Consider the following 24,052-nt stretch of genomic DNA (forward strand, 5'->3'; position numbering starts at 1 on the left):
TCTGATGGCTATTCAGGAGCCTACTTGAAATAAGACAGCAGTCTCATGGAAGTCCCTAACAGACATATCCACGTCACACAACCCTCTTCTCCTCCATAACAATTAACACCCTTTTGAGAAGTTAGAGGGGTCAAAGAGTTCACTAAACTATGTAACAGAAGGGTCTTAGAGCAGGTCTATACTACAGGGTTAAGTTGACCTAAGTTACACAACTCCAGCTACGTGAATAATATAGCTGGAGTCGACATAGCTTAGGCTGACTTATTGCAGTGTCTATGCTGCGCTTGGTCAACGGGAGAAACTCTCCCGTCAACTTACCTTATGCTTCTCGTTCTGATGGAGTACCAGAGTCCACGGGAGAGCAATCGGCAGTCGATTTAGCGGGTCTTCATTAGACCCGCTAGTGTAGACAAGCCCTTTAAATGAACTATAGATGATACAGTTCACCATTATCCTATCACCCTAAAAAAACCCTATGACTATACTGGTATTTATTTAAGTTCTTCACTGTTGTATCTCTAACACTGGAGGTGCAAATGTAGACTACGCATGAACCTTTCTACAAACATACCATTTAATGCTACCCAGAGTAGGTCTACATAACATGAGTAAAAATGCCAGCAGCCATCTCAGCCCTGTCTAGCTTAGTGGTCCCACTGGTGGAGGTGCAGCATTAGTAGTATAAAAAGATTAGATTTTTTTTTTTTTTAAAAGGATGATGTAGCCAAGGACATAGTGGTGGTTCCTCCCGACCAGGATTGACAGTAAAACTTGTGCTACCTCTTTGCTCTGTATTTGTCCAATGGACAGAGATGAATGCAGCATGGCAGCTTCCATGAACATAAATTCATTTAAAATCCTTAAAGGGAGCTAATTCTGAAGATGCAAACTACAGTGACTTCACACTTTTTGTGTTTGGTACCAACACAGGTATTGTGTTTGGTATCAACACAGTGCCTAAAAAAATTTAAAACTTCAAAACACACAAAAAGCACAAGCAAGTACTATACCACATATGAATTACAGAACCAAAACAATTAAGCTTAAATTCATACAGAAACCAACCACTGAAGCCAGGAGGAGATCAAAGTCAGCTAATCAAATGATGACAGAGAGGGCATTTCAAAGGGGCAGATCAGCTGAGAAACACCCCCATCCCTCCCAGTACATGTCTTCACTACAGAGTAGTAGCAATGCATTAAAGCGAGCGAGTTCTGAGCTAGGCATGCTTCAGATTTCTGTGTGAAGCCTGTGTTTCAACCAGTGGCAAGGCATGAATCCAGCTCAAAGGAAATATCTGTACCTAATGTTAGCATGGATACAACTCTCATTCTGGCAAAGAGGAAGATGACGGTGTGAGACATAGTGGCACCCCACTCACCCACTTTTTCAGGATGAATGAGCTTGCCCTAGCAAGTGAGGAGAGTTATGATATAAATTTCTGAAGAAGTTAAACCTTAATTTAAAAAAATATATATTGCCAGCCATTATAGTTGCAAAGAGACTTCCAAACAACAAATGGCCTTTGTAAGTCTGCAGAAAGATAGCTCAAGTGACTCTGCTGCAGATCGTAGAATCATAGAAGTGTCGGACTGGGAGGGACCTCAGTAGGTCATCTCGTCCAGTTCCCTGCACTCAAGGCAGAACCATATAATAACTAGACCATTCTTGATAGGCAATTGTCTACCATGTTCTTAAAAACTTCCAATGATGGAGGTTACACAACCTCCCTAGGCAATTTATTCCAGTGCTTAACTACCCTAGCACTTAGGAAGTTTTCCCTAACGTCCAACCTAAACCTCCTTTGCTGCCATTTAAGTCCATTGCTTCTTGCTCTATCCTCAGAGGTTAACAAGAATAATTTTTCAACCTCCTCCTCGTAACCTTTTACATACTTGAAAATTGTTATCAAGTCCCCTCAACCCCCAGTCTTCTCCAGATTAAACAAACCCAAGTTTTTCAATCTTTCCTCATAGGTCATGTTTTCTAGACCTCTAATCACGTTTGTTGCTCTCCTCTGGACTTTCTCCAATTTGGCCACATCTTTCCTCAAATGAGGCACCCAGAACTGGAAACAATACTCCAGCTGAGGCTTTATCAGCACAGAATAGAGTGGAAGAATTACTTCTCATGTCTTGCTTATAGCACTCCTGCTAATCCATCCCAGAATGATTTTTTTTTTCCAAGTGTTACACTGTTGACTCATATTTAGCTTGTGATCTCCTATATCCCCCATATACCTTTCTGCAGCACTCCTTCCAAGGCAGTCATTTCCCATTTTGTATGTGTGCAATTGATTGTTCCCTTCTTAAGTGGAATACTTTGCATTTGTCCTTATTGAATTTCTTCCTATTTACTTCAGACCATTTCTCCAGTTTGTCCAAATCATTTTCAATTTTAATCCTATCCTCCAAAGCACTTGCAACCCTTCCCAGCTTGGTACTGTCCACAAACTTTAAGTGTACTCTCTATTCCATCATCTAAATCATTATAAAGATATTTAACAGAACCGACTCAGGACCGATCCCCGCAGGATCCCATTCGATATGTCCTTCCAGCTGGACTATGAACCACTGATTAGTCTCTAGGAATGGTTTTCCAACCAGTTATTCACCCACCTTATAATAGCTCCATCTAGACTATATTTCCCTAGTTTGCTTATGAGGAAGTCATGTAAGACAGTATCAAAAGCCTTACAAAAGTCAAGATATACCCCATCTACTGCTTCTTCCCCATCCACAAGGCTTGTTACCCTGTCAAAGACAACTATTAGGCTGGTTTGACAAGATTTGATCTTGACAAATCCATGTTGACTGTTACTTATCACCTTATCTTCTAGGCCTCTAGAAAGGAGATGTTTGATAAATTTTCATAGCTATCCTTTCACTCTCCAGCAGCATGGCAAAGACTGATCAGTTTCACAGCTACTATTCAAAAGCTGGTGTGCACCAGTGAAACTGTCAAGAATGTCAATTTCAAGCACTTGCTGCTTAGAAAACAATTAGCCATACAGGCATCCACTGCAAGCACTGGAGTTATTTCCCCTGCAACATACCTTCCCTTAAAATAAATAAATGAAAGTTGGGGGGATAGAGGTAGAGTAAAACCAGTAGTGTCTGGGAGAAAGATAATGGCACAGATTCTGGACAGAAGAAAGGAAAGATAGAAAGTTCTTTCTCTCTGCCACCCCCTTCTAACAGCTAGATGTAAATAAAACAGATGAAACTTATTTGTGGGTGCTAGAGACAGCTACCTAGTAGAAAATTCAGTATCCTCACCCTCTTCCCAACTGTTGGTGGGAGATGAACTGGGTTTCTTCCAACGTGTTGCCCCTGGGCCTCACTGTTGGTCAGCCCACACATCTCATCCTCCATAACCACCTCTGGGATAACAGAGTTAGTTCTCCAGCTAAAAAGTATCTTGTAATCTTTTCAAGCCCTGAGGTGAAGGACTTACGACAAAACTAAGGAAAGATATTATGGCTAAAGTCAAGAATTTGGAATCAGGAGTTCCAAACCCAGTTCTACCAGACTTTCAGTGTAATACAGGAAAGTAATTCTCCCTGCCTCAGTTTTTCCAATCCTAAAATGAGGATAATCTTTAGTGTTTGCAAAGCATTTTGTAATCACTGTGTAGAAAATGCTTTAGAAAAGCAAATATTGTTAATGCAGCCAGTCATCTCTGCTAGGAATTGTTAGAAAACATTAAAATAAACATTAAAAAAAAAGGCATTAACCTTTCATCTTGAAGTAGCAGCCAAATAACGTGTTGCCATGCTTATCTGTGTCTGCTGCAGTTTCCTAGCATTTTAAATAACCATCATAATCAATTAAATAAATATCTATTTTCAACATGCTGTTATATATTCTCAGGAACCACACACCAACATTCTAAAGTGACAGTAAGTGTTCTCTCACTTTCTAGTCCCAGCTCTATGGTTGATTTGTTATGTGGCCTTAACCAAGTTAATACTCCTACGTGCCTCACTTTCCACATCTGTAAAATAAGGATAATAAGGGTTTGAAAAATTTACCACCTACTAGCAAGTGGTCTAAGCCTACATCCCATACACCAGTGAGAAATATGCTTGCCCTCCCTCAGCAAATTTCAGAGGCAATGCCTCGGTAAGAAGACCAGCCTCCATCTGCTGGTAAGGTGAGTGCCATCCCAGTCTTTCAAATTGGGCTCTAGATAGGTGGCGTTTGATAAATCTAAAGCTGCTTCTTGCTTCCAGCAGTTCCTTTTCTCTCTCTCCCTATAAAGTTTCCTGGCTGCTATGAGGGGGTGGAAGGATGTATTTTTACCCTTCCGCAGCAAGGTAGGTGCAATTCTACTACTTCACTTCTCCTGCAAGCACCTGCTCATAGCTCTCCCAAGCAGAAAGAACATGGCACCGACATCATTCTCATCTGTTTTACTGCTGATCCATTGGTCCCTGACAGTAGTAGTGAAACTGACTATTTTTGCAATTGTATTCTGCAACTGCTGAGCTCTGAAAAAGCCCAAAGAAGTCTACCTGAAGATTTAAGAAGACTGTTCAGGTTTGTTACACTTTCTTTGCAAACCCAAGGACTAGAAGCTTAAATTCTACAGGAACTAGCAGTTAAATCTCCCCAGTCGTGAAATCTTGCAGTTTTTAGTATCAACTACCTATCATCTCATAGGACAGTCGAGGTTTATGGAGTAAAGAAATTAAAGGACCACCAACATTTTTGCCCCTCTTGTGCCTTAACAGATATGGGGGTTGTATGAGAAGAGGCCCCAGATGTATTTGACCCTCCTTTACCCTCCAAACCCTCATCCCCACACGAAGCCCTGGCTCCCCATTCTAGAGATTACTCCCCGATTTCCTTTGGTGTCTTGTGGAGATGGGGGCTAGGAAGCCCAGTGGCTCATCCCCTCCTCTCCCGTCACAAGAGAAGCGAGTGGGGAGTTGGGGCTGAGATTGACTAAAGGCTGCTGGGGCTGGAAGCTGGAGGAAGACACGTTTCCCCTGCCCCACCTCCTGCTGGGGTCTGAGTGCCGAGGCAGGCCCCCCTTCCCCTAGGAGCCAGGGCACGGGGGTGTCCCCCGCCCCAGTGAAGCAGAGAGGCCCTCACGCACCGCACGAACGGGAAGATGGGATACGTGGGTCTCGGAGCTTCCCAGACCTTCTCTACTGACCTGCCGCAAGATGGCTTTCCTGGAGGGGGTCCCCCTACGGAGCGCAATCCCCTCACCCCACTCAGGCTCCTCCAGCCTCAAACACATACACACACAGCCGCATTACCCTTCCCTTTGCCCCGCACAGATCTCTCCGCCCCCTCACACCCTGCCTCCCCGGTCCTGCTCCCCCAGTAGGAAGACTCCGCAAGGGAATCGACAGCGGGAGCAGAGAGAACCGCTCCTCTCGCTCCACCGTTGAGGCCGGAGAAAGGAAAGGGGGCAGAAAGCCAACACAGAACTATTTGATCCGGCTGGCGGCAGTATACCTTGTCGTGCGTGCCCTGTGACGTAATACAAATTTTAAAGGGACCGGCGGGGGGTGGGTGGGCGCAATGCATGCTGGGGATCGTAGTTTCCCCTTCTCCAACCGGCTCTGACTACACCGTACTGGGAGCATCTCTCAACAACCCGATCATGCCTATCCTGCGGCGCCACGCCCTTTCCACCATTCGAGCCAATCGGCGTGCGCTTTGCGCGAGAGCGCACTTATGGCTCGGTCTCCCGTGCGCTCGGGAGCGCGCGAGTGTCTAGATTCTCCTTCCTCCGAATGCGTAGTAGAGAGAGTGACGGTTGGTGCCCCGCGCTGGGGAGGGAAGGTTAGTGTCGCGCGCGGTGGGGGGCGTGGTCTCTGGCTGTGGCCGGCCGCTGGTAGTAGTTAGTTGTCTGAGTCAGTCAGTCGGTGGGTGCCAGAGTCGGCTCCTCCTCGGGGCTCGGCGGCAGCTGAGCTGAGCCGTGACGAACGAAGCCCTCAGCCCCGCCAGTTTCTGGGGCCCCTTAGAGGTAAGGGGACAAGTAGAGCGTGGAGGGGGTAGTTAAAGTGACTTAGGGGACATTTAAATGTCCCTCCGACAGTCTTAGCCCTTCCACTTGAGGGGCGGGGGCAAGAGGGGGAGGGGCTGACCCGAATGGTCCTTCTCCCGTGGAGGAGACAAGAGGAGAGGAGCTGTGGGGTGGGGAGTCTTCCGGGGTGGGGAAGTTATTTGTCCCCTTTAATCGTGAAGAGGGAAGTCTGATGGAGGCGGGAGGGAAGGAGGAAGAACCATTCAGGGAAAATGAATGGTTTCCCCTCTCCCGTCATGGCTCAGATTTCTTCTACAGGACGCCTCCTATGTTGGGGTGTGGGGTGGGGGGCAGTAGGAAGGAAGGAAGAGCCCTATCTCGCCTGCTCACTGGATTGGTGGAGTAGAAGGAGCAGAAATACATTGGGGAAATGGCTGATCAACTTTTTTTGACATCCCCGTCTCCTGGGGGATGGGGGCAGGGAATTGAGGGAGAATTGAAGATACAACAGCAATGAAGGATGCCTAATTATCTCTGTTTCCATCCTTCCGCAGCTCGGGATTCATTGCCTGTCTCTTCATTTGCCCCCTCCTCTTCTCTCCTCCTCCCTAACATCTAGAGTCCTAAGTGGATTCCTCAAACTTAAGGGAGAGGCGGAGCTGCTTGTTGCCGAGTAGAGAGGGTCTTGGACATAGCTAAGAGGCGGCAGCAGCTCCGTACACTCAGCCCGGATTGAGTCCATAGATCTCTCTCAACTGCTTCTTATTACAAACCAGTTATTTATTTGTAGGCTGGGAAGGCCAGGGCAGTTGCTACCTCCCTTGTATTTTTCAAATTAGAGGTATCCTGACACTAATTTTTTAATAAAGAAACTTAATTTTTATTTCTCTGTGTATATATGTTTTGCATTTTCAGCATGCTCCTTTGCTAAATACGTTGCAACACAGTCTACCTCAGTCTGCAGTTTTGAGATTTTTTTGGGCTGTTTGTCTATTTCCACTTTCTAGGAATTTTACAAGTAAAACATTGCTACAGACTCCAGTTTATTTCTACTCCTCACAGACCCTGGTTTCCTCTCGTTTTTATTATCGTATATTATTGGCATAAAGAAAATGAGATTAAAACTGTTAATTTACAAATACCAAATTATTTTCTACATTATATTAAGCTTTTCTGTTGTACTATTCTCTTTTGTCCCTTATTTTGGGATTTGGCAGATTGATCAGTATGGCTCTGTCTCTCCTTATCTTTTCTACTGTTTTACCCGAAGGTTGAGCTGGGACCAGATATGAAGGACTGAGAAGTTTATTCATTAGAATCTACTTTGTAATACTGGGTAAAAAAAGGTGTTTATGTAGTGCAGCGATTATCATTATTTACTGAGCAGCTGGTATCTGACACAAGATGGCCATGCTCTTTTTGGCTGGCACTAGAGGAAACATTCATTGGTATGCCTCCCAGCTTGGAGTTGATCAGGGCCTCTTCCCTAGAAAGATTGCTTCTGTTTATATTAGTTATATTTTGGATGCTTCTTTTTGTAGAACTGTGCACTTTGATCAGTTTGTAGGACTCTGAAGTTTCTTCTGTTATTGTAGATGTTTTAAGGGTTGTCTCATGTCTGTTAAAACACTTCACTCCTGAATTTGTGATCCCATATGTCTAAAAATGTCACTTTACAGGATAAATAAAATAAAGAATGAAAGAATTCTTTACAAAATACTAAATAAAACAGTTGCTGTAAGATCCAGAATTGAGGTCTTGAGACATTTACTCCAGATTTGATGGAATTCAAAATCTATAGTTAAATGAAAGTTATTTAAAACTGGTTGTCCTATAATTTAAAAAAAAAAAAAAGCCTGTCTCTGTTTCAAGTTAGATTCATTTAGTTCTGCGTGGCTATATTTGACTGATGAATTGACTTTTGTCCTCATTTGGATAGATGGTTTGATTCTGAACAATACAGTAAGAAGGCATTTATATTGCTGAACATTTTGCTTTGTAACTCTGCCTTAGGTTTAACATGATTAGTTAGAGCTCTTCACCTGATTCCATATTAGCTTACAGATTTTTGTTCTGCAAACTAGCTACTGATGATTTCTCCAGACAAAGCGTCTGGCAAAGTTAGTGCTCTAGCGTGTGCTACAGGAAAACCTCATATTGCTCTCTGCAGTGTTGAAGTATGTAAGAAGTGAATTATCCACTTTCCATGAGTAACTTTCCATGAGTAATCCTACATACTTATTTCATGATGGGGTTACCTTATTGTCAGAGCGTCCTTATGGGTAGCTCCATTCTCTGACTTCCCAGATTACTACTTTTAAATTGTTTGGCTTATCTTGACTCTGGGTGACTCATTCACACATGAACTGCAATGGCAGGTAGTGTGTGTTTTTTTAAGATATTGGGCAGAAGATACAATTTTAAACCAAGAGATGAATCTAGTGACCTCAGCAAGTTTAATTCTAGATCTTTACTGATGCTGGTCAGTTTTACCTCGCTACATTAAGCGCAAAAATATGTTGTTAATATTATGGATAGTTTCATTCAAGGACAGAAGCCATTAGATTTACTGCATATTTGTTTAACAACATATTATGTTGTTATACCGTTGTGTTGAAAAGTCACAATGCACTAAAGTTTCCATTCAGTACATTTTATGCTTTTTTTTGGGGTGGGAAAGGGGTATATCTGTGGAAAGGACCATTCCACACCTTTGAGCTTATGCTCAAATAAATTTGTTAGTCTCTAAGGTGCCACAAGTACTCCTTTTCTTTATACCTATTTCTGGATACATAACTCCATATAAACCCTTTTTAGATTTTATTTACTTGATTAAATACATAATTATTTTGCATATGCTTACCAAATATATTAATTATAATCAATTTAATACATTAGGAAAGAAGGACATATTTTTGATCTAACAGAACTTTAATGGTCTCTTGTGTAATCAGGGCAGTCAGACCTTTGACATTAGCCACACAATGATCACAAGTTTTGGTTTGGACTCACAGATGTTAGTGATTGCTGTTAAGCATCTCTGTCATGTTAGGAAACATATGTACACAAAATAAACATACGATCAAAATACCAAGATATAACATCTTTTTTCTTTTTCTTTTTCTCTCCTGTGTTGTTCTTTCATTTCTGCACCTATGCCTTTGTTCTGTCCTCTTTCTTTTGCGGTCCTTTTTCGATTTCTTGCCCCTTTTATGCCCTCCTCTCATTCCCTGTTTAAAATTAACCTCCCATTAGTACTTGTACTCATTAGTACTGGAAAAGAGTACAGAGGTACTCATGAGCCCCTCCGCATTGCCTCCTAGTCTGATAGGAGCTGCTGCTTTGACTCCTTTTTATCTTTCCTTTTCTTCTATCTGGCCACATGCTGACAAGGTTGTCTTTCTGATGGTGCTGACTGGGTTGTCATCTGTCTTGTTTTGCACATGTGACTGTTGGATTCCCTCTTCTCCTAAGGCCTTGACAAGAGGAGCCCAAGATTTCTAAATGAATTGTTAAGCCTGGTTCAGACCATAGGTCTACGTACTATTAGCTTCCACATTTACTCCGGCTTCCTGAGCTGTTATGCCTGATGGAATCCTGCCGAGCTGCTCCCTCATATGCAATCAGAGTCACAGCAAACATTCTGACATGTCATTGTATTTTGATATTTTGCTATAGATGTAATGTTGAGAGAGAATCCGTCACACAGGGAAATATTGCAAATGTAAACACTGTAAGGAAATTTCTTTATAAATAAAGAGATATTTAAAGACAAAAATGAGATTAAAATATCTGTTCCGGAATTATAATAATAATGAAATGTTTTATTCATTCTCGAATGAATTACTGTTATATATTGTCATTCTCACCAATTCTTTACCCTCTGAAAACATAATAATAGCACGTCTTAGCATTTTTTGGTTTGTGTCTTAGTTGGAGCAAAGTTCTAAACGGATACAGTCCAGTCATATTAGTCCCAAAATGTAGTGTTTATTGGGGGGGAGGAGGTGAAGGGAGTCCAAATTCTTTCCAGCTACATAAATTAGATAGCCTGAAGGTTTTGGGGAGGAGAAATTCATCCCCAACACAGCGCTCAGGCTGAAACAGAGGTTGTAGTCCCTCCATGCGATTTAGTTAGTGCATTGGGCCATTGAAACTACACCTTCCTTGGCCATCCCTCGGCCTTCCTGATCCCATCGTTCTGTGCTGGCCCATGTGGGGCTGGCACAGAGACCATTTCTGTGGCCCATAGGGGATTTACAGGCATACTTGTGTGGGTCCTGTTTAGAGCTTAAATGGATGAATTTAATGCAATGTTAACAGAAATGCTTTCATGATTTCCCCACCCTCCTAAATATTCTTGTATAGTAATGAAAACTCAGACTCCACAGCAGGAAATAAAACTGACTAGTCTAGTTTAATTGTCAAAGCTGAGTGAAATATTACAAGTAAACAGCATAAATGGTGAAGTAAAAATTAGACTTGTAAAATTATTTTACTTTAATATGCCAGAGATGTTGGTGACACAAGTAAAGAATTTATTTTTAATCAGTATCTTCAGCAGTTCTATCTAGTTGTCCAATATTATAATTGTGTATCATAATAAAAATAAATTGTGGTTTGGTGTTGCTGGTTTACTGTAACCACAGACTGGCTGATTAGTTGAAATGTGCATAAAGCCAAGCTGGGCAGTGGGAATGTTTCTGAAGTTAGTATCTTTTTTGTAAAGACCCATCTACCATACACAATTTACCACATTAGGGGGAGAGGTTAAAACAGCAGGAGTGCAAATATTATAATGTGGCCTGGTTTTGCCTGTGTAGATGGGACTAAGTTGGCTTATATTTACAGAACTGTGCTATGTTTCTGAAACCCCTTCACCACTGTTCTGCGCCCTGTGTGGTTATTTACACCAGTATAAAATGACACTAAGTCAGGGTGGTTGTGTTTTACACCCATTTTGCATTCAGAATATGTGAGGTAACCATGAACTGGACTCCTCTTCTAATTTTCTAGTACAGATCAGCCCTCAGATCAACCTAGTTACATTGCTCAGGGGTATGAAAAATTCACCCTTCAGAGTCTTAGGCCAGGTCTACGCTTACAAGTTTACAGAGGCAATGCTGTATCAGTACAGCGATGCCCCTGTAAGAGCGCTTTTGTAGCTGCCTTATGCTGACGGGAGAGAGCTCTTTTGTCGACATAAAATCAGCTCAGCGAGAGGCAGTAGTTCTGTCGATGGGAGAGTGTCTACTTCCAACATAGCGCTGTGCATACAAGCACTTATGCCGTCAAAACTTATGTCGCTCAGGGGTGGGGTTATTTTTCATACCCCCGAATGACAAAAGTTTTGCCCATACAAGTGCTAAAGTAGACATGGCGTTAGTTAAGATGACCTAAGCCGCAGTGTAGACTGTGCTCGGTTGATGGGGGGGAAAAATAATTGTTCTTGTTGATTTAGCTACTGCTTCTTGGCGAGATGGATTTACTGCAGTGACTGAAGAACTCTTTCCATCATTGTAGTGACTGTCTACACTACAGAGGTGCAGTTGCAGCATTTCCACTATAGACATGCCATGGAGGGACTGTGTTATGATGCTGCAGTTACCTTTTATGAGAGTGCTTGTAATCTGGATTGACTCTGGCATCAGCCCTAGCAAGGCATCTATCCACATAAACTCTACACCCTTGCAAGTCTCAATGAAGTCAGTCGAACCACCACATGGACGGATCCCTTACCAAGATCATGGCCCATATCTGTGATGTCTGGGCCTAGTTTTCAATGAGTTTTTTGAATAACGTTGGTATGAGACTCTGACAGGTTGCAGTTAATATTATTATTATAAAATTATGATGGTGCCAAATGAGCAACATTACAATAGCTGCAGCTGTACTTTGGTCACTAGTGGTATACATCTGTGATCAGTTAGGCATCTTTTAAAATTAAATAAATATTATAAACAGTGTGGGTGAGGTAATCTCTTTTATTGGTTCAACTTCTGTTGGTGAGAGAGACTAGCTTTTGGTTTTCTGCTTGGTCCAATAACAGAGATTACCTCACCCACCTTGCCTCTCTAATATCCAGGGACCAAGATGGTTACAACAACACAGCATATTATAAAAAGTATTTAATAGCATTAATCTGCTATGCATATATTAAAAATCTTTAAAATTTTTGGTTATTTCTTATAGGGTTTATTATTTTAATGGTCAGGGTTCTTAGATCTGGGGATATCTTATTTATTGCATAGAATATGCATTTTTTTCCCACCTTTTAGTGTAAAAAAGGGTAACAAAATCTTTAAAAATCCTTTCCAGTCATATATATCTTGGAGATAGTCAAGTGGACTTTTTGAATAATAATTTCTAAAAATCCTTCTGATTATATGCCATGTTTCATTTGAGAGCAAGGCCTCAAGATTAAGTTATAAACTCAAAATCTGTTGTCAGCAGTTACATTTTAAAAAACAAAAAGATGAAATAGAGTGTTGCTGACAGTCCTGATTTCAAGAAGACAGATCAGTGTCATGGAAATTTTAGAAATGCAATAAATGGATAAAAAGGAAGTCCATGATCACAATGCAGGCTGCTAACAAAACTTAATAAGATGTGATCTTTTAGGCACCGGTTCAGCAAGATACTTAAGTACCTTGCTTAATCAGGGTCTTAACTAATAGTCATGCTATTCCGGAAAATTAAGTGACTAGCCCAAAATTTGCAGAATAAACGCCAATCTCTAGGTGTTTAAAATTAAGCATATCTGGATTATTTCATAGTTTTGGAGGAGTTGCATATAAAAATAATCAGTGATGGATTCTGTTGGACATAAATAATCTTGTATCATATCTTTTAAAAGTCAGGAGCTAGGCAGTTTAAAATAACATGGTCTTCATTCTAAAATGTGCTGTGCTTGAGGAGCATTTCTGCCTACGTGTGGTTCCATGCAGTCCCGGGGTCCATACACAGGGAACTCATTGTAGGATTGGGGGCAGAGGAGGATACTAAACTGCAACCAAAATAGGGTGGGTGGGTGGGTGGGGGTGAGTGCATGTGTGTGTGTCTTTATATATACTTTTCTGGAGTCTATTGAGCACAATATCTCATGTTATCAGGAAAATCTTCATACAATCTGGAATACATCTCCATAAAGTTTGCAAATGAAAGTGTAGAAAATGGGGTCTTTCTACAGATAATACATTTTTTATGAACAAATGCAGACAGTTTTTAACAGGACATCAGCTTAAAAAACATGCTTTTGCCTAAAACTTGTTTTCCAATTGTTAACTCCTACAATCTATATAACTGAAAGAGATTAGAGGGAAAATATTTTTCAATGTTTTTATTGCGTGAGTCAATCAGTTTCTTCTGTTTGTGAGGTTTTTTTTTTAAGCACAGCAACAAGGGATTTAAAAACAATTTTTAAAAATTGGAAAATGTTAACAAAAATTGTAAACTAGATTTAAGGACATGTAATATTTGAAACTAATATTATCTTGTTTTTAAAAACTGCCTAGATTTCAAGTTGACAATGTGCCTTTTATAATTAAATTAGCTTTACCCCCCAATATGTTCTCTTTAGGCTAATTTGGCCTCCCTCCCACCTAATATCCCATTTGGATTAGACCCCAGTCATTCAGTGAATGTATTGCAAGCTCACCCTTGAGCCCACACGGAGCCCCGTTGAAATCACTGGCATCTCTATGCAGGCTCAGGTGTCTGGCCATGCAAGGCTATAGTGAATATACCACAATTGTTTAACAGTCTTTAATTTAGAGGATGTTTTAAAGACTGGATAAAAATAAATCTTCAAATAATATCATGTTAAAAGAGACAAACTTAGAAATATAGTGAGAACGTGTTTATGCAGGAGCCTTCCATTAAAGGATTAGTTGTTGTACTGTATTGTGCTATCCATTTTTGAAGCCAAACTTCTCACTGATTCTCTTTCCACTCCTCCCCTCATTTTCTAGGATGGATAGTACTGCTTAAGATTGCACAATGTGCTCTGTGTGTGTTTGAAGTCTGAAAGTATGTCTAGTGAGCGTGACTCTCTCTCTCTCTCTCACTGCCTAGAATGATCCATGGAGAAGATAAGTTTACTTAACAGCTTCTGTTTTCAGAGTAACAGCCGCGTTAGTCTGTATTCGAAAAAAGAAAAGGAGTACTTGTGGCACCTTAGAGACTAACCAATTTATTTGAGCATAAGCTTTCGTGAGCTACAGCTCACTTCATAGGATGCATACTGTGCAAAGTGTAAAAGATCTTTTTATACACATAAAGCATGAAAAAATGCCTACTCCCACCCCACTCTCCTGCTGGTAATAGCTTATCTAAAGTGACCACTCTCCTTACAATGTGTATGATGATCAAGGTGGGCCATTTCCAGCACAAATCCAGGGTTTAACAAGAACATCTGAGGGCGGGGGGGGGGGGGGAAGGAGGAGGAAAAAAACAAGGGGAAATAGGTTACCTTGCATAATGACTTAGACCTCCCAGTCTCTATTCAAGCCTAAGTTAATTGTATCCAATTTGCAAATGAATTCCAATTCAACAGTTTCTTGCTGGAGTCTGGATTTGAAGTTTTTTTGTTGTAATATCGCAACTTTCATGTCTGTAATCGCGTGACCAAAGAGATTGAAGTGTTCTCCGACTGGTTTATGAATGTTAGAATTCTTGACATCTGATTTGTGTCCATTTATTCTTTTACGTAGAGACTGTCCAGTTTGACCAATGTACATGGCAGAGGGGCATTGCTGGCACATGATGGCATATATCACATTGGTGGATGTGCAGGTGAACGAGCCTCTGATAGTGTGGCTGATGTTATTAGGCCCTGTGATGGTGTCCCCTGAATAGATATGTGGGCACAGTTGGCAACGGGCTTTGTTGCAAGGATAGGTTCCTGCGTTAGTGGTTCTGTTGTGTGGTATGTGGTTGCTGGTGAGTATTTGCTTCAGGTTGGGGGGCTGTCTGTAGGCAAGGACTGGCCTGTCTCCCAAGATTTGTGAGAGTGTTGGGTCATCCTTCAGGATAGGTTGTAGATCCTTAATAATGCATTGGGGGGGTTTTAGTTGGGGGCTGAAGGTGACGGCTAGTGGCGTTCTGTTATTTTCTTTGTTGGGCCTGTCCTGTACTAGGTGACTACTAGGAACTCTTCTGGCTCTATCAATCTGTTTCTTCACTTCTGCAGGTGGGTATTGTAGTTGTAAGAATGCTTGATAGAGATCTTGTAGGTGTTTGTCTCTGTCTGAGGGGTTGGAGCAAATGCGGTTGTATCGCAGAGCTTGGCTGTAGACGATGGATCGTGTGGTGTGGTCAAGGTGAAAGCTGGAGGCATGTAGGTAGGAATAGCGGTCAGTAGGTTTCCGGTATAGGGTGGTGTTTATATGACCATCGTTTATTAGCACTGTAGTGTCCAGGAAGTGGATCTCTTGTGTGGACTGGACCAGGCTGAGGTTGATGGTGGGATGGAAATCGTTGAAATCTTGGTGGAATTCCTCAAGGGCTTCTTTTCCATGGGTCCAGATGATGAAGATGTCATCAATATAGTGCAAGTAGAGTAGGGGCGTTAGGGGACGAGAGCTGAGGAAGCGTTGTTCTAAGTCAGCCATAAAAATGTTGGCATACTGTGGGGCCATGCGGGTAACCATAGCAGTGCAGCTGATTTGAAGGTATACATTGTCCCCAAATGTGAAATAGTTATGGGTGAGGACAAAGTCACAAAGTTCAGCCACCAGGTTAGCCATGACATTAATCGGGGATACTGTTCCTGATGGCTTTTAGTCCACCTTTATGTGGAATGTTGGTGTAGAGGGCTTCTACATCCATAGTGGCCAGGATGGTATTTTCAGGAAGATCACCGATGGATTGTAGTTTCCTCAGGAAATCAGTGGTCTCTCGAAGGTAGCTGGGAGTGCTGGTAGCGTAGGACCTGAGGAGGGAGTCTACATAGCCAGACAATCCTGCTGTCAGGGTGCCAATGCCTGAGATGATGGGGCGCCCAGGATTTCCATGTTTATGGATCTTGGGTAGTAGGTAGAATATCCCAGGTCGGAGTTCCAGGGGTGTGTCTGTGCGGATTTGATCTTGTGCTTTTTAGGGAGTTTCTTGAACAAATGGTGTAGTTTCTTTTGGTAACTCTCAGTGGGATCAGAGGGTAATGGCTTGCAGAAAGTGGTGTTGGAGAGCTGCCGAGCAGCCTCTTGTTCATACTCCGACCTATTCATGATGACAACAGCACCTCCTTTGTCAGCCTTTTTGATTATGATGTCAGAGTTGTTTCTGAGGCTGTGGATGGCATTGTGTTCTGCACGGCTGAGGTTATGGGGCAAGTGATGCTGCTTTTCCACAATTTCAGCCCGTGCAACTCGGCGGAAGCACTCTGTGTAGAAGTCCAGTCTGCTGTTTCGACCTTCAGGAGGAGTCCACTTAGAATCCTTCTTTTTGTAGTGTTGGTAGGGATTTCTCTGTGGATTAGTATGTTGTTCAGAGGTATGTTGGAAATATTCCTTGAGTCGGAGACGTTCAAAATAGGATTCTAGGTCACCACAGAACTGTATCATGTTCGTGGCGGTGGAGGGGCAGAAGGAGAAGTCCTGAGAGCCGTCACCTTCAGCCCCCAACTAACCCCCCCCAACGCATTATTAAGGATCTACAGCCTATCCTGAAGGATGACCCAACACTCTCACAAATCTTGGGAGACAGGCCAGTCCTTGCCTACAGACAGCCCCCCAACCTGAAGCAAATACTCACCAGCAACCACATACCACACAACAGAACCACTAACGCAGGAACCTATCCTTGCAACAAAGCCCGTTGCCAACTGTGCCCACATATCTATTCAGGGGACACCATCACAGGGCCTAATAACATCAGCCACACCATCAGAGGCTCGTTCACCTGCACATCCACCAATGTGATATATGCCATCATGTGCCAGCAATGCCCCTCTGCCATGTACATTGGTCAAACTGGACAGTCTCTACGTAAAAGAATAAATGGACACAAATCAGATGTCAAGAATTCTAACATTCATAAACCAGTCGGAGAACACTTCAATCTCTTTGGTCACGCGATTACAGACATGAAAGTTGCGATATTACAACAAAAAAACTTCAAATCCAGACTCCAGCAAGAAACTGTTGAATTGGAATTCATTTGCAAATTGGATACAATTAACTTAGGCTTGAATAGAGACTGGGAGGTCTAAGTCATTATGCAAGGTAACCTATTTCCCCTTGTTTTTTTCCTCCTCCCCCCCCCCCCCCGCCCTCAGATGTTCTTGTTAAACCCTGGATTTGTGCTGGAAATGGCCCACCTTGATTATCATACACATTGTAAGGAGAGTGGTCACTTTAGATAAGCTATTACCAGCAGGAGAGTGGGTTTGTGTGTGTGTGGGGGGGGGTGAGAAAACGTGGATTTGTGCTGGAAATGGCCCAACTTGATTATCATACACATTGTAAGGAGAAAGAAAAGGAGTAATTGTGGCACCTTAGAGATTAACCAATTTATTTGAGCATAAACTTTCGTGAGCTACAGCTCACTTCATCGGATGCACTTCATCAGATGTCAAGACAGGCTGACTGAAACGTGCACAGCTTAAAGTGCACTTCATTATTTCTCTGTAATCGTCATTGGTGGGGGCAGCTATATCAGCATTATCATCTCACTCTAATAACCTGTTGGTGTGTGGGTGATGGTTGTGTTCATGGTTTCTTAAGTGAGCTCTGTATATCTTAGAGTAGGAGAAAATCTCTCTCAAGTGTTGCTCTTTTATGAGAGTTGCTAATAAGGTGCTTGCACCAGAAAGAATGCTATTCTGTAGCATTCAGAGCACTGGCGCTTAGCCTTAGATAGAGAGATACCGTTAGTAACAGTTGCCATGAAAAACCTTCTGCAACAGCTTTGCAGATTGAAGGTGAAATTGAAAAGGTTTTAGACTGATTCCTCAGCTTCAGTGGCGCTTTAGTCATGGTAAGTTTGTGCTGTGTTCCTTGTAATTGTCTGGAGCTTTTTGCTTGTTGGAATGTGAGAAGTATCTGATCATTTCTGTTGTTTGCGCAATCACTTTCAATAGGAATAGCTGAATCAGTTGCTTTTCTCATTGGTGTTACCCTTGTGCATTTGTATGGTATTTAGTGAATACAGTCTTTAAATGCTATGTTGCAACTCTTAGTTGATTAATAGTGTAAACAGCAAGAAGTGGTGCATTTTAAAAATCAAATTACCCAGTATCGACCCTGTTGTTTATTTTACAAGCACTTAACAAGCTTTTCATTGTGTGATGGTGAAAACATTGCAGTCTTTCCCCTTCTCTGTCCTTTGCAGGTGGACTTTACTGCTTATGTTTTATATTATATTTATGAGTGTAAATCAACAGAGTCATTGCTGAATGATAGAGATAACAGCCAACACTGAGATCTTTTGAAGCTAAATTTGCAGATTAAGGAACAATATTGTGTTGAAACATGTTGAAATGGATAACCAACACAATCTGAATGCTCTGTATGGTCTACAAATATGTATGTTCCTATAAAGAGGAGATAATGAAAAATACTAAATAATAATGTTATAAAGCATTCCTCCCCTAGTGCCAAAGCACTCAAGGAGATGCATAAATATAATATCATTCAAATGTCAAATCACAATATAAAGATGAAAAACAAATGGTGCTTACCCAAAAAAGCAGCATAATTTAAAAATGAGAGAAAGGCAGAGGTTTCACATAAGCTTTTTAAAATTTCATTGCCTTTTATTGTTTCTAATGTTGAGCGTTCCTGCAATTGCCAACTTATTGCACAACATAACCTAGCTATGTACAAAGCTGACATCTAAATGTCTCGATATGGAATTGTATATGATGAAATTGTGAACATCTAAACAAAATAAAAATCGGTGGAATATAGAAGAACATTATTTCATCACAAGAATTTGTGCTTTATCTTCAATGCCAGGCATTTTTTAGGAAGAGGGTTATCAATTCAGCAAACAGCCATTGACATAGTGATATACATGTAATACTTTCTAATTTTTTTTAATTGCACTGGTTATCACAGTTGTTTTGCTCTTTTTTTTTTTAATTTGGATCAAATTGTTAGGACAAAAAGAGAAGGAAAAAATCTATTAAAAATAAGAAAATAAGTGCTGGCTTTTATAATTGCAGTGACAGTGTAGACACAAATGGCTGAGTCATGTATGAAAGATTTATTGTGCAAGTGAAATGATCAAAAATAAGTGTCAGGAGATAAGCAACAGAGTGCTGCACTCTCCCAAAAGTCATGATAGTGTTCCATTTTTAGTGCACTTATAGAATGGTGGGCATTAGAGTTACAGCAGCATCACATCAAAGGCAACTTCAAGAGTAGAAGGATCTGTTCTTTTTCAAAAGTAACTAATATACATGAGTTAAATTGATTTCAAATCATTTGAATCAGTCATTGCAATCAAATGTCAGTCTCCTCAAATATCCATTTTTAATGGTTATCTTAAAAAAAAAAAAAGGTGTGATGGGAACATCTTCAATTGTCATCCACGTTTTCTCTTTTCTTCTTTTTATTGACCACCAGAAATCTACCTTCACTTAATTTCTAATTGACTATGTATCTGTCTATTTTTAGGGATTTCTAAAGTTACTTCGGTATCTAAAATCAGTGCACTTCAGTTTAAACTACTTGATTTATCTCCCCATGACACTTTGTTCCCCTCATCTTCATCATCCCAGGAAGTATAATATTCCTTTAAGGAGTCGTGATTCCGCATTGTTATACCAGTAAATTAAAAACCAGCAGGATCTTATTAAAGGGAAAAAGGCAAAATACCACATTTATTGTGAATACAGAAAGAATCATAGTAAGCAGTTAGTTGTAGCTATAACATTCCATTCAATCTCATATTTATTCACACATTCTTTCATACACACACATAACAACCTTGCAGAACCTGTGTGTGTGTCTATCATAGTTACCAGCCTTAGAGTTGCTCATGCCAAGCCACTGGCCAGGTGGCCTGGACATGAGGAGGGAGCAGGGCCTTGTCAGATGCTCATCTGATGCTTCTGGAAGTTGGTTTGCAGAATCAGACCCCAAAGTTCTCACTTTATAGAGTCTGTTTTTATAGGAATTTCTTCCTATGCCAGTCTATGGGAATTGCTTCATCATGCTGTTGCTGAATCAGTCAGCAGATAGCACATTCCTGACGGCTCCGTGCTGCTAGATGTTATCTTGTTCTTTGGTTCTCCCATTCTTGAGGCTGTTAGGTGGATTCCAGTCTGCCCCCCGGGGGGGTGGGGGGGGTCCTCTGGTTATTTCCACTTGACACCTTCTTCAGCCGATGGACACTGGATTCTTAGGCTGGCACCTCCCTGATCATTCAGTTATTATCCACACTAAGCATCCATCCACATACATCCTCTATCTCTATTTTAATCACAATTGTTAATACAACAAAAGGGCAGGGAGTCTCTGGGTGCTGTTTCTGTTGTTACAGAGTATTGCTTTGAGTCTCTCTCTGTGTGAATTGCTTTGAGAACAGACTCTGTCTTAGAATGTACTAACGCAATTAGCAGCTTGCAAGTTTCACACATAGAGGGAGAGAAACAGTACCAAAAACCAAGAGACCTCTTAATTAGTAATACCCTGGAATTTAAACTATGGGGAATCAAACTCATTTGTGATTTTAATACAGAACTTCTTTAATATGATCCAACATAATCCCCCTTTTGACACTAAGATTTATAATCGTCAGTGTCACTTTCTATGTAGCCTATTCAAGAGAAGGTACTGTGAGGCAATTTGAGTTTGTGTTTCCAATTCATGCCACATACATGATCCTAGTGATGTATCTTTACTACAAGGTTCTGTGGCAACAGGCACACCCACTTTTGAGGAGTCCATTCGGTAAAACCTCTAGTGTCCAATAGCTTCCCTCCCTCCCCAGCCCAGTGGCTTGAGGTCCAGGGTAGCCAGAAGGATCCCATGTGTAATATGGGGAGTGGGTTAACCTTCAATACCTTTGCCTCCAGGGACTGTTGGTGTGCAATTTTGACAACGTCTCCCATTAACGAGTCTGGTTTTACAATACTGGAAATGTATTGCATCCATTCATATTGATAAGTATCAAACAATGATCTCTTTCTTTGTTTTAACAAATGCATCAAACCCTTAATATTTCCCAGTATGACCCAGAACATTTTGTGTTCCAAAGTAGCTAGTGCAAGTATCTGCATTTCAGTGCATCCCATAGCTATGGCTGTGTAGTTTCCTATTTCTAAATTTTTTTTTCTTATGGATAAGCCATGTGGTAGTATTAAGCCATTACCAAAGATTCCATCGGCCTTTTAGGTTACCCAGACCAATTTGGACCAACTCTACATTGGCATGTACTTGTTTTTGTATGAGGCTGTCCTGTAGCTGGGACAGAGAGCTTAATTTATTTTTAAGTACCTGCAGGTCTTCAGTATTTCTTTTTTAAAAACACACAACAGTGCTTACAACAACACAAAACAAAACATAGAACATAAAACACAATTTCTATTGTGACAGTAGATTCATGGTATTGGGTTGCTCTTCAGCTGGCATCAGCTTTTCCTGATTTTCTGAAAGACAAAAAGAACATGTTTCTACCCCTTTTGGGGTGGCAGATTATTGCTTAAAATATTTCTTTTACAAATACCCTTGCTGATTGCAGGCAAAATGGAGGAATTGCCCCCACATTTTCCTGTTTTTGTTCTATAGGCAGGCCAGGTTTCAATGGCTTCTATCTTTTAAGGGTTATGGGGAAATTATCCCACTGTTTAGTCATTAAATCCCTGAGGTGAGGTACCTCAGTTTCCCTTCTTATACAGCAGACCAAGTTTATAATGTTTTTCCTGCTGTGTTAAGCTTTAAGTTTATTTACAGGTAATAGCTGAAAAGCATCATCACCATACAACCTTAAAGGGTTTTTCCAAAAATCATACACACTATACGTTGTTACAGGGGTACTTATTATCATTAAATTTATTAAAATTATCTTGTTATACCATGCCTTTTATTTAGACAATTTGTTTGCTGACCAGGTATGTCCTTTATCTGCAGCTCCTTGTGCTGCTAGTTCTTTCCTTCCTTTATCATTTAGGTAATTTGCATTTTCACAGACGCTTCCTGCTTTTGGATTTAAAGCCATCAGCAGCTCAGAGACTCTATCTTAAAAGGGACATAATCAGCTTTCACCAGAGTTTTGATTACTTTTAACTTCTGCTTCCAAAACACACAGCAATCTGAAAAAGAAAACCCAACCTATTGTGGCTCCCTTTGGAGCCCTAATAGCATTTTAATTAAGTACGCATGGTATGTTTGCATTTCTTTTGCCCCTTCTACAATATACCCTGCACATGTTCTGGGGCAAATGCGCATTCCTTCCATAGTTTAACTTCTATAACATTATCCATGTCAATTTTTACATAAGGTGTAACTATTTCTTTTTTTTTGCTTACAGAGTTTTCATGTACCTTTATCAAAGTGACAGTCTGATTACTCAGAGCCATTTTAAGACTCAGTGTTTCTAACATTGCTTCTTTTTGTTTTGTGCACCTCACCCCTGCTGTTGCTTCAGAGGGGCGCTGTCTTTTTTTAATTTTTTTTTTACTACAACTCTCATCTGTTATTTTGTTACAAAAACAAGCAAACAAAAATCAAACAAACAGAAAGAATCCAGAATTTTTTTTCTCCTGATTTTGACTGCCCTGCTGTCAAACATTTTAAAACTTAAAAACATTTTAAATTTTGTAAAGCATTGAGTTACCTTTTAAGGGTTAAATGCCAAATCCCAAAGCCAAACAACACTCATTACCTGTGTCTCGCAAAAAGGTCTGTCAGTTTTGCAACTTTGAATTAAAGAGTCAAATGGATTTTTAGTGGCATTATTTAAAACAAAAACAAAACCAATTGGTCCTTAGAACTTTACATATTTACACACACACATAGATACATACACATTTTCTTTTCCTTAACAGGGTCCACACTGCTCTGTTTTTTTGTTTTTTTTTACATCTTACATTCCCTTTATACATTTGAGGCAGCTAAGTTCCAATAGAACCCCGTTATGTTCTTTTAGCAAATTTGACTAAATTGTCCAGTCAAATTATTTTAATCATAGTTTATTTTTGCCTGGCTAATTTACAGACATTCCTTTGGAAAAGGTCCCATTTTTCCTTCAGAATGGTTGCAAAGAAACCAAGAATCCTCTTTCTCTAACACTTTTCCTTTTTAACATTTTCACAAAGTTTAGCTGCTTAATTCCCTCCAGCCTCTGCAGAGTTAACTTTTTTTTACTCTTTTCTCTTTGTAATTATGCCTGGGGGTGCCGTACATAGGACCTTCTCTCCCTTTACCTGCATCCCTCCAGCATCTGCAGAGTGAACTTTTTCACTCTTTTTGTATTCCTGAAGTGCCTCTTTCACTATTTTCAGCTGGCTTTGGGTATTTGTAGCCAGCACCTTCCAATTGTTAGTCTCTAAGGTGCCACAAGTACTCCTTTTCTTTTTGCGAATACAGACTAACACGGCTGTTACTCTGAAACCTATGATAATAACCTTGCAGAACCTGTGTGTGTGTGTGTGCTTGTGTATATGTATGAATGAATGTATGAATAAATAGGAGATTGAATGGAATGTTATAGCTATAACTAACTGCTTACTGTGATTCTTTCTGTATTCACAATAAATGTGGTATTTTGCCTTTTTCCCTTTAATAAGATCCTGCTGTTTTTTAATTTATTGGTATAACAGCATGAGGTCCAGTATATATACATATATAGAGGCCTACATGGCTTTTGGAGATGGACTGCGAAATATCTGCCCCACTTTAACAATATTTTTAAGGAGTTCTGAAATTCTTTCTGACTTGCTGTTAAAAGTACAAACAAGGTACAGCACCTGCAATTAGCACCAGTCAGTCTGGGAATTATTGGTTCCTAGGGTATTTATGACCAAGCCATCAATCTGTATCTCTTTCTCTTTAAACAGTTTCTTCACTTACATTATTATTTTATTGTGGGTGGTGGCTTTCTGGTCAAGTTCAGAATGGAA

General features: G+C 40.7%; 2 protein-coding genes across 13 annotated transcripts in view; one reads left to right on the top strand and one right to left on the bottom strand.

Annotated features, from left to right (window-relative positions):
- HMG20A (high mobility group 20A) overlaps positions 1-5,296 on the bottom strand; it is a 70,943-nt gene extending 65,647 nt beyond the window's left edge. Inside the window, exons 1-2 of one of the 2 annotated variants that reach the window (XM_073303479.1) lie at positions 5,164-5,296; positions 3,737-3,800 (exon numbers count right to left, since the gene is read on the bottom strand). The gene's annotated coding sequence lies outside the window, so the exon portion shown is untranslated. The remainder of the gene's footprint in view (positions 1-3,736; positions 3,801-5,163) is intronic. The other variant, XM_073303478.1, reaches the window with a different exon arrangement.
- A 317-nt stretch (positions 5,297-5,613) lies between these two features.
- PEAK1 (pseudopodium enriched atypical kinase 1) overlaps positions 5,614-24,052 on the top strand; it is a 237,936-nt gene continuing 219,497 nt past the window's right edge. For 6 of the 11 annotated variants that reach the window (XM_073303500.2, XM_073303484.2, XM_073303482.2 and 3 more), the window contains exon 1: positions 5,822-5,985. The gene's annotated coding sequence lies outside the window, so the exon portion shown is untranslated. Of the gene's footprint in view, positions 5,802-5,821; positions 5,986-11,446; positions 11,529-24,052 lie in introns of those variants that run through there. The other 5 variants (XM_073303488.2, XM_073303487.2, XM_073303494.2 and 2 more) reach the window with 2 other exon arrangements.

Source organism: Lepidochelys kempii, chromosome 10 (genome assembly GCF_965140285.1).
Source record: "Lepidochelys kempii isolate rLepKem1 chromosome 10, rLepKem1.hap1, whole genome shotgun sequence".
Taxonomy (NCBI): Eukaryota; Metazoa; Chordata; order Testudines; family Cheloniidae; genus Lepidochelys; species Lepidochelys kempii.